At 47.2% G+C, this 9,999-nt stretch overlaps 1 long non-coding RNA gene across 1 annotated transcript; it reads left to right on the plus strand.

Moving 5' to 3' along the window:
- Positions 1–325: 325 nt before the first annotated feature.
- On the plus strand, positions 326–7,683 carry LOC140429715 (uncharacterized). The gene is made up of 2 exons (XR_011949176.1): positions 326–656; positions 7,213–7,683. It is a non-coding gene; the product is annotated as an uncharacterized lncRNA (long non-coding RNA).
- The last annotated feature ends 2,316 nt before the right edge of the window (positions 7,684–9,999 follow it).

Consider the following 9,999-nt stretch of genomic DNA (forward strand, 5'->3'; position numbering starts at 1 on the left):
CCCTGGTATGGGTGGATCATTTTGATACAGGCACAACCCTTACTGTGTGAGGCAAAGTGGGTGGCTGGCTAGGATTGTGGGGTTATTAGAGTCATACTATTGGCCATGACATAATCTTCAATTTGTATAATTCTTATGTCACAAAGGTCCATTGAAAATGAGGGTGGGGTGGAAGAGGATCCAATGAGACTTTAGTATTGATGAGAGGTAGGGAATACAATATACTGATGGAGCATCACAAATAGCACTTGTTACCTCATAATTCACTACTGCTTGTATTGTGATTGCCAGAGTTTTCTTGGTCAGTGGTAGGATCTTACTCATGCAGCACATACAGTTGCTGTTTACCGTTCCTCCAGGTTTCAATGGCCGCACTGCTTTCCGAGTTTTTCTCCTCCAGACGGAATGCTCATCCTGACCACTGTGAAACTACTGGATGCCGAGCCTGGCAAAGGGTTCGGACAGAAACCATCCCCAATGACTTCACTAGCACATCCTCCAAGTCCTGGTGTGCACCGCACATAACACAGGAAACTGATTTAAGCTATATCCTTGATAATTTCCTAGCCCGAGCCTTCCTGGTTGCTTGCTTAATTGTCTTGATATGTTTCTTCATTAACTTTATTAAGAAACATAGGATCCAGACTATGTTAATGGTTAGTTACATAATTACAGAAGCATGCATTATATTTAGCAAACAGCTTTGTTAAGTAGACAGTTAAATATTACAAACATTGAGTAATGGTATTTCAGGTAAGACTTTTTATATGTAGCATTTATTTATTTAAAATGTTATTTAGAAATTAGCAAACGTGCCACCAATGTGTAAAAAAGGAGGTAGGCAGAAAGCGGGTAATTATAGGCCAGTTAGCTTAACTTCGGTAGTAGGGAAGATGCTGGAATCTATCATCAAGGAAGAAATAGCGAGGCATCTGGATGGAAATTGTTCCATTGGACAGCGCAGCATGGGTTCATAAAGGGCAGGTTGTGCCTAATTAATTTAGTGGAACATTTTGAGGACATTACCAGTGCGGTAGACAACGGGGAGCCAATGGATGTGGTATATCTGGATTTCCAGAAAGCTTTTGACAAGGTGCCACACAAAAGGTTGCTGCAAAGATAAAGATGCATGGTGTTAAGGGTAAAGTAGTAGCATGGATAGAGGATTGGTTAATTAATAGAAAGCAAAGAGTGGGGATTAATGGGTGTTTCTCTGGTTGGCAATCAGTAGCTAGTGGTGCCCCTCAGGGATCAGTATTGGGCCCACAATTGTTCACAATTTACATAGATGATTTGGAGTTGGGGACCAAGTGCAATGTGTCCAAGTTTGCCGACGACACTAAGATGAGAGGAAAAGCAAAAAGTACAGAGCATACTGGAAGTCTGCAGAGGGATTTGGATAGGTTAAGTGAATGGGCTAGGGTCTGGCAGATGGAATACAATGTTGACAAATGTGAGGTTATCCACTTTGGAAGGAATAACAGCAAAAGGGATTATTATTTAAATGATAAAACATGCTACTGTGCAGAGGGACCTGGGTGTCCTAGTGCATGAGTCGCAAAAAGTTGGTTTACAGGTGCAACAGGTGATTAAGAAGGCGAATGGATGGCATTCGAGGTGGGGAAGGTAGAGGCGGACCCGGGGGGTAGATATGCTATTGGTAGTGGGAAGTTGGAGGGAATGGCCGTGGTATTGGTAAATATATTTGCCCTAAACTGGGATGATGTTGAGTTTGACAGACGGGTGCTGGGGAAGATCCCAGACCTGGATTCATATCGACTGATTATGGGGGAGATTTCAACACGGTCCTGGATCCGAAGCTGGATCGGTCGAGTTCCAGGCCTGGGAAGGTATCAGCTATGGCAAAGGAGCTGCGGGGGTTTATGGAGCACATGGGGGGGGGGGGGAATCCATGAAGATTTGGGAGGCCAAGGAGTAAGGAGTTTTCATTCTACTCCCATGTACATAAGGTATATTCCCGGATAGACTTCTTTGTGTTGGACGAAACGCTGCTGGATGAGGTGGTGAATGCTGAATATTCAGCAATTGTGGTGTCAGACCACGCCCCACACTGGGTAGACATGCAAGTCAACAAAGGAAAGGCCCAGCGGCCGCAATGGAGGTTGGATGTGGGGCTGTTGGCGGAGGAGGAGGTGCACGAGCAGGGGAGGGGGGCCATTCAGGGATATATAAAGATCAATGACACAGGTGAGGTTTCGGCAGGTGGGGGGGGGGGAGGCACTGAAAGTGGTTGTTAGGGGGGAACTCATCTCAATTCGGGTACATAAGGAGAAGACTGAGTGGGCGGAGTTGGACAGGCTGGTAGGTGAAATTTTACAGGTGGACAGGAGGTATGTGAAGTCTCCGGATGACGGGCTTCTGAAGGAGCTTCAGAGACTGCATCTTGAATTTGGGCTCCTGTCCACACGTAAGGTGGAGGGACAGCTGAGGAGGGTGAAGAGGGTGGTGTACGAATATGGAGAAAACGCCAGCAGGATGTTGGCGCACCAGCTGAGGAAACAGGAGGCGGCGAGAGAGATTGGGAAAGTGAGAGATACAGGGGGGAAGGTGGTTTTGGATCCGGCGGGGGTGAATGATGTGTTTCGGGAGTTTTACAGTAGATTGTACAAATCGGAACCCCCAACCGGGGAGGAGGCTATGAAGCGATTCCTGGGGGGGCTGGAGTTCCAGAGGATAGATGAGGAGTTGGTGGAGGGATTGGGAGCCCCAGTTGGGCTTGGGGAGGTTATAGACGGGTTGGGGGCGATGCAATCGGGTAAGGCCCCGGGACCTGATTGGTACCCGATTGAGTTTTATAAAAAGTTCTCTGGATTACTCGGGCCGCACCTGGTAAAGGCTTTTAATGAGCCCAAGGAGCTGGGAGTGCTCCCCTCAACGTTATCGCAGGCATCGATCCCCCTTATTTTGAAGTGGGATAAGGATCCGGAGAGCTGTGTCACATAGACCATCTCCCTGTTGACTGTGGATGCTAAATTACTGGCAAAGATCTTGGCCATGCGCAGAGAGGACTGTGTCCTGGATGTAATAGGAGAGCACCAGACAGGATTTGTGAAGGGAAGACACCTGACATCCAATATTAGACGGCTCCTGAATGTGATAATGATGCCTGCGGAGGGCGCGAGGTCGATCGAGGTGGTGGTGGCCATGGATGCAGAGAAGGCCTTTGATCGAAATTCTGGGAATACTGGAGGAATTTGGCCGGTTCTCAGGTTACAAACTAAACATGAGCAAGAGCGAGGTCTTTGAGATCCAGGCAAGAGGGCAGGAGAGGAGATTGAGGGAGATGCCGTTCAAAGTGGTGGGAGGGAGTTTCAGGTATCTGGGGATTCAGGTGGCAAGAGACTGGTGTCAGCTGCATAAACTAAATTTGGGCAGGGTGATTGAGCTAACGAAAGACGACTTCCGCAGGTGGGACGTGCTCCCGCTGTCATTGGCGGGGAGGGTACTGTGAAGATGACAGTCCTCCCGAGATTGCTGTTTGCGCTTCATTGTCGCTCAATCTTTATCCCAAAGGCATTTTTTAGGAAAATGAACACGGTGATCTCGGGTTTTATATGGGCCGGGAAAGCCCTGAGGGTGAAGAAGGTCCTTCTTGAGCGCGGGGAGGGGGGCTTGACCCTTCCGAACTTTATTAATTACTACTGGACTGCTAATATTTTGATGGTTAGAAAGTGGGTAGTGGGGGAGGGGTCGGTGTGGGAGCGGGTAGAGGCGGCATTGTGTAAGGGCACGAGTCTAGAGGCTCTGTTAACGGCACCTCTGCCGTTCTCGCCGGTTCGGTACTCCACAAGCCAAGTAGTAGTGGCAGTCCTGAGAGTGTGGGGGCAATGGAAGCAACACATGAGAACTGGAAGGGGGGTCGGTGTGGTCACTGATCTGTGACAATCACCGGTTCGCTCCGGGAGGCGGGATGGGGGCTTTAGGAGGTGGCAGCGGGCAGGGATTGAGAGATTTGGAGACCGTTTCATTGAGGAGGGTTTCCCGAGCCTGGAGGAGCTAGAGGAGGAGTTTGAGTTACCGGGTGGGAACGGATTCCGGTACCTGCAGGTACGGGTCTTTGTCCGGAGGCAAGCTCCAAGCTTCCCTCGCCTCCCTCTAAGGGGACTACAGCATAAGGTGATGTCAAAAACAGGGGTTGGGAAGGGGCGGTTCTCAGAAATATATAAGGAACTGATGGAGTGGGAAGGGGTCCCAATCGGGGAGGTGAAGAGGAAGTGGGAGGACGAGTTGGGGGGAGGGGGAGTTAGAAGTTGGGCTTTGGGAGAAGGCCCTGAAAAGAATCAATGCATGCTCGTTGTGTGCCAGGCTTAGCCTAATCCAGTTCAAAGTGGTCCACAGGGCTCATATGACTGTGGCCCGGATGAGTAGGTTTTTTGAGGAGGTGGAGGACAGGTGTGGGAGGTGCGGGGGAAGTCCGGTGAATCATGTACATATGTTTTGGGCGTGTCCTGAGCTGAGGGGATTTTGGCAGGGATTGCAGATGTCATGTCAGAGGTCCTGGAAGGGAGGGTGACTCCGAGTCCAGAGGTGGCAATATTTGGAGTGTCGGAAGGTCGGGGAGCCCAGGGGGGAGAACAGTTGACGTTTTGGCCTTTGCCTCCCTTGTGGCCCGGAGACGGATTTTGCTGGGATGGAGGAACGCGGAGCCTCCAAAGTCAGGGGTGTGGGTCAGTGACATGGCGGGGTTTCTCAGGCTGGAGACGATCAAGTTCGCCTTAAGGTGTTCATTGCAGGGGTTCGCTCGGAGGTGGCAGTCGTTCGTCGACTTTAAGGAAAACTGACCGTCAGCAGAAGGGTGGGGGGAGGGGGGAAATGGAGGGTGGGGGGGGAGGCATGGAAGTGGAGAATAAGGGCAGGGAATCTAATATATGGGTAGCTAGGAGTTAGGGCAGGGGGAAGCTGGACATGTTACTGTGGGGTTGTTGCGTGTGTCGGACTGTTCTGTTATTTAGAATTTTAATATGTTAAAATGTTAAAATTATAAATGCCTCAATAAAATGCTTCCTAAAAAAAAAGAAGGCGAATGGAGTTTTGTCCTTCATTGCCAGAGGGATGCAACTGTATAAGGTGTTAGTGAGGCCACACCTGGAGTATTGTGTTCAGTTTTGGTCTCCTTACCTGAGAAAGGACGTACTGGCGCTGGAGGGCGTGCAGAGGAGATTCACTAGGTTAATCCCAGAGTTGAGGAGGTTGGATTACGAGGAGAGGTTGAGTAGACTGGGACTGTATTCGTTGGAATTTAGAAGGATACGGGAGGATCTTATAGAAACATAAAAGATTATGAAGGGAATAGATAGGATAGATGCGGGCAGGTTGTTTCCACTGGCGGGTGAAAGCAGAACTAGGGGGCATAGCCTCAAAATAAGGGAAAGTAGATTTAGGACTGAGTTTAGGAGGAACCTCTTCACCCAAAGGGTTGTGAATCTATGGAATTCCCTGCCCAGTGAAGTAGTTGAGGCTCCTTCATTAAATGTTTTCAAGATAAAGATAGATAGTTTTTTGAAGAATAAAGGAATAAAGGGTTATGGTGTTCGGGCTGGAAAGTGGAGCTGAGTCCACAAAAGATCGGCCATGATCTCATTGAATGGCAGAGCAGGCTCGAAGGGCCAGATGGCCTATTCCTGCTCCTCGTTCTTATGTTCCTATGTTATATATACCTACATTTATTCAGATGACACACTTGTTGTTGCATTAATGGAGTCACAGTCATGTATGGTCTTCTCGTGAAGTGACATTAAAAGGTGTACAGACATTATTTAGCCCCCATTTTAAAGCCTTCCTATGTCCTTATTGTTATAATGTTAAAAATTCCAACATTCAAATCTATAATAGAAACTGCCCATGTAAACTTGCTGTGTTGCAATACACCTTTCTGCCATCACTGGCGAGGGGGAGGGGCAGGGGGCTAGAACAAGAATGTGACAGGTTTACTTGGTTTATATATTAAATCGATGAAAATTTGGAATTTCAGATATTTTGTATGCAAAATGCTTGGAAATACAAAATCTTGATTGATCACCGAGAAATTTAAACCAAAGGCTAAAAAAATCTCCACTGTCACTGAGCACAGAAATGTGGCCAGATGTTCACCTGTTGTTCTGTCTAAACATTGGGGGAATGGTCTTTTTTTTGTTTCTGTCAAACAACACAGAGAACATAAACAAAACTATTATTATGATATGATCTGACTTTATGCTTAAAACAGGGGAAGAACTAATTGTGTTCGGTTTAAGAAAAATGTTCCGCCTGGAATAGCTCAGATGCATTTAAGAGAAAACTAGATGAACACAAGAGTGTGAAAGAATAGAAAGTGATTTACTGATAAGGTGAAATGAAGAAGGGTGGGAGGAGTTTTGTATGTGGTGTAAACACTGGCCTGGATCATTTGGGTCAAATGGCCAGTTTCTGGGATGGATGTTGTATGTATTTCTATGTAATTTAGTCACAAGTCTTCCAAATATCTAGTAATGTGGAGAAAAGTCTGATAACAACAGGCTACATAAATTCCTCTTGCTTGTCTATTTTTTTTGTCAATGTTCTCTCCTCCACTCCTGAATGTGCTGGTTGTTGCTGGGGTATAGCTCGCTCCACATGAATTAGCATCTGGCCCAAATGATCATCCTTCCAATGTGAGCTTTATCACAACCTTCAAGCTATTCAATCTTTGTGTGTGTGTGGGGGGAGGGGGGGGGGGGGAGAGTGAAGGTGCTGGTTGGTGATGCCAGTTTACAGGGTGGGGTGATGGGGGGTGGAAGGGTGGGGTGGGGAGGCAAGCCTATTTTTCCCCTTGATGCCCACCTTTCAACCAAGGGGGTTTTGAGTAGCCATCAGGACTGTGTGCCACCTTGGCTGCTTTCTTTTCCTGAGCCACTAAGACTGATTGTGGTGGGTCGAATTATTGCCCTCAGTGAGATCAGCCTGGAAAAGAGGTTTCAATTTGGAATTTCTACGCTGTACGGCTTTTAACACTACACTATAGCACTTTCCTAATGAGCCACTGGGGAGCCAATTATATTGGTTCTGCCCATCATCAGCTTGAGTTGTACGACAGAAGCATCCTACTGATGGAACACTTGCTTCAGCCAGGAGAGAGCATATGGTCTTTGAATGGATTTCTTTGTGGCCTACTAGACAAATTCCTTATGTGGTCTGTAGGCCACTCCCTGTTAACTATTGATGTGTCTTTTGCAGAAAATGTGGGAGAAATATGCGTGCATTTTGAAAATGGGATCCACCCCCAATAAAAAACACTTGAAAAGTGAGAAAAAGAGGAAAGAAATCAAACGCTTTCGCAGAGGGCTTGCCATCCAAGAAAAGATCATGAAGAAACTGCAGCAGATGGAGATGAAAATACGAGAAATGGAAGAGATGATAATGAAATTTGCGAAGAAGATGACTCGCCGAGTCACTGGCTCAGAATGCACCAGCTGTTCCTCCAGCTGTGTTTGTTCACGGTGCCACACTCCCAGCGTCTTAAGTACCGAACTGGACTCTCACCGCACAATCTGAAAGAAACTCCAGGAAAACCAGTATTAAAAAAAGAAATCACCTCAAATAAACACTTGCACCCTGATAAAATCGAGATGTGACACAACGAAGCGGAAAACAACCCACAATGTATTTTATTAGCACAGTAAAGAGCTTCACATTTGAACACGCAAAGTTTAAGTATCTTGTTTGTCATTGAAATTGGTTCTCAGCACTCTTTAGAATGGCTCTGATGTTTATTCATTTGAAACACATTCATTTTAGACTGAGTTAAAATCAGGCCCAGACACTGAGTAAACAACCCAAGGTGAAATGAAATGAAATGAAATGAAAATTGCTTATTGTCACGAGTAGGCTTCAATGAAGTTATTGTGAAAAGCCCCTAGTTGCCACATTCCAGCGCCTGTTCAGGGAGGCTGGTATGGGAATTGAACCGTGCTGCTGGCCTGCCTTGGTCTGCTTTAAAAGCCAGCGATTTAGCCCAGTGAGCTAAACCAGCCCGTGACTTGGCCATTGACCTTTCTTGGCCCTTTTGCAGGTAAACACCTTCTGTGCATTCAGCCCTCTTCCCCCTTACTCTTTAGTTTCCACTCAACCATTCCGCATATGAAAAAGTCATTCGGCCCAGCCCATGTGCACTGTTGCCCTTTGAAGGCTCTCTCTAATTAAATGCCCTCTGCTGTTTTCTTCCCCCTATAGCCCTACAATGTTTTCCCACCTTCCAGCATATATTCAGTTCCCTTTTGAATGTTACCATTGAATCTCCTTCTGCAGGCTTTCAGGAAATTTGCATTCATGATCAAATCTCACTGAGCACAAGGGCAGCACGATGGCGCAGTGGTTCGCACTGCTGCCTCACGGCGTCAAGGACCTCGGTTCAATCCTGGCCCCGGGTCACTGTCCGTGTGGAGTTTGCACATTCTCCCCATGCCTGCGTGAGTCTCAACCCATAAAGATGTGCAAGGTGGATTGGTCATGCTAATTTGCCCCTTAATTGGAAAAAAGAATTGGGTACTCGGAATTTAATTTTTAAAAACTCACTGAGCACAAAAGAAAATCTCTACATCTTCTCTCTTTTCTGCTAATTACCTTTGTTTTCTCTGGTTATCTGGTTCAATGGGCTGATGATCAATTCGGGAATCCCATCACCACTTCCCCATGATTCCCCAAAGCGAAAAAGTGTGAAGATACGCTTGTAAAAGAATTGATCCTGCTGTCAGCTGGTGTATAGACTTTCTTCCTATTTACTCAATCAATAAACCCTTATGTTAAATCTCTCTTTAACTTTTTCTGCTCTAAAGGAGGACAACCATAGCTAATTTGGTTTCTCCACATAACTGAAATCTCTGCATCTTCTCGAAGGCCTTGACAATGTGCGGATGGAGTCTTCATAGACATTTTGGTTTTTGTGCTTCCATTTTGTTGCAAATTAGAAACCCTACCCTTGGGAGCTGTGCCAAATATGATTGGCCGGCAGTGCCATCAGTCCCAGCAGCACCAAGAGTGCATTAGTGGGCACTGTCAGACTGCAAGGAAGACGTGAAAGAAGGCCCGTGGATCCTGGAGAAAGGTCCACCCGGGGTCTTGGGCAGGGAGGGTTTAGTGAAGAGGGGGATGGGGGCCATGGAGGTGAGTATGAAGAAAGAGGGCGGGTTCTATCTTGGGGTGGTCTGCCCCCCAATTCGCAAAGGACAGCCCTCAAAGATAGAACCTTTCCATTCATTTCCACCCTTTGAACAACTTATTTTAAAAATTGTGCCCCCCACTCCTGCCTGACTGCACATGCCAATTGTTTAATGGCATGGACAGCATATTATCAGGATCATTGGCTAGATAACAAGCAGAATTGACCCTTGATTATCTATTTGAATATGGCAGGCAGGCTGCTGATTTCGTACCAATTGAGCCACTGTTATTCAAGTAGAGGCAGGGATTTCTTTTTTACTACTATAACGGACAGATAACATCACATTCAATAGTTGATGGGTGGGATTCTCCGTTTCTGAGACTAAGTCTTAACGCCAACGCAGAATCTGTGGACTTTCGAGGCAGACAAATTGGCGCTGCACCTGCACCGATTCCGTTACCGGTAAGGAGCTAGCACCAGCGCCACGTGGAACACAATCAATTCTAATGAGAAATGGTGCCAGATTTGCCAGTTTCGCGATTCACACTCAAAGCCTGACAAGCTGCAGCCATATATACACACTTCACTCCCCACACACTCCAGCCCAGCCAACAAGATGGCAGCAAGTAGAACGGCACCAAGGTTCACGGACGCAGAACTCGAGACCCTCTTGGAAGCCGAGGAGGAGAGGAGGGTGACCCTGTACCCTGGCCCAGAAGAAGGCTGGCAAGGGCAGCATGTGGCGCAGTGGATAGCACTGGGACTGCGCCGCTGAGGACCCGGGTTTGAATCCCGGCTCTGGGTGACTGTCTGTGTGGAGTTTGCACGTTCTCCCCATGTCTGCGTGGGCTTCGCCCCCACAA

Source organism: Scyliorhinus torazame, chromosome 1 (assembly GCF_047496885.1).
Source record: "Scyliorhinus torazame isolate Kashiwa2021f chromosome 1, sScyTor2.1, whole genome shotgun sequence".
NCBI lineage: Eukaryota > Metazoa > Chordata > Chondrichthyes > Carcharhiniformes > Scyliorhinidae > Scyliorhinus > Scyliorhinus torazame.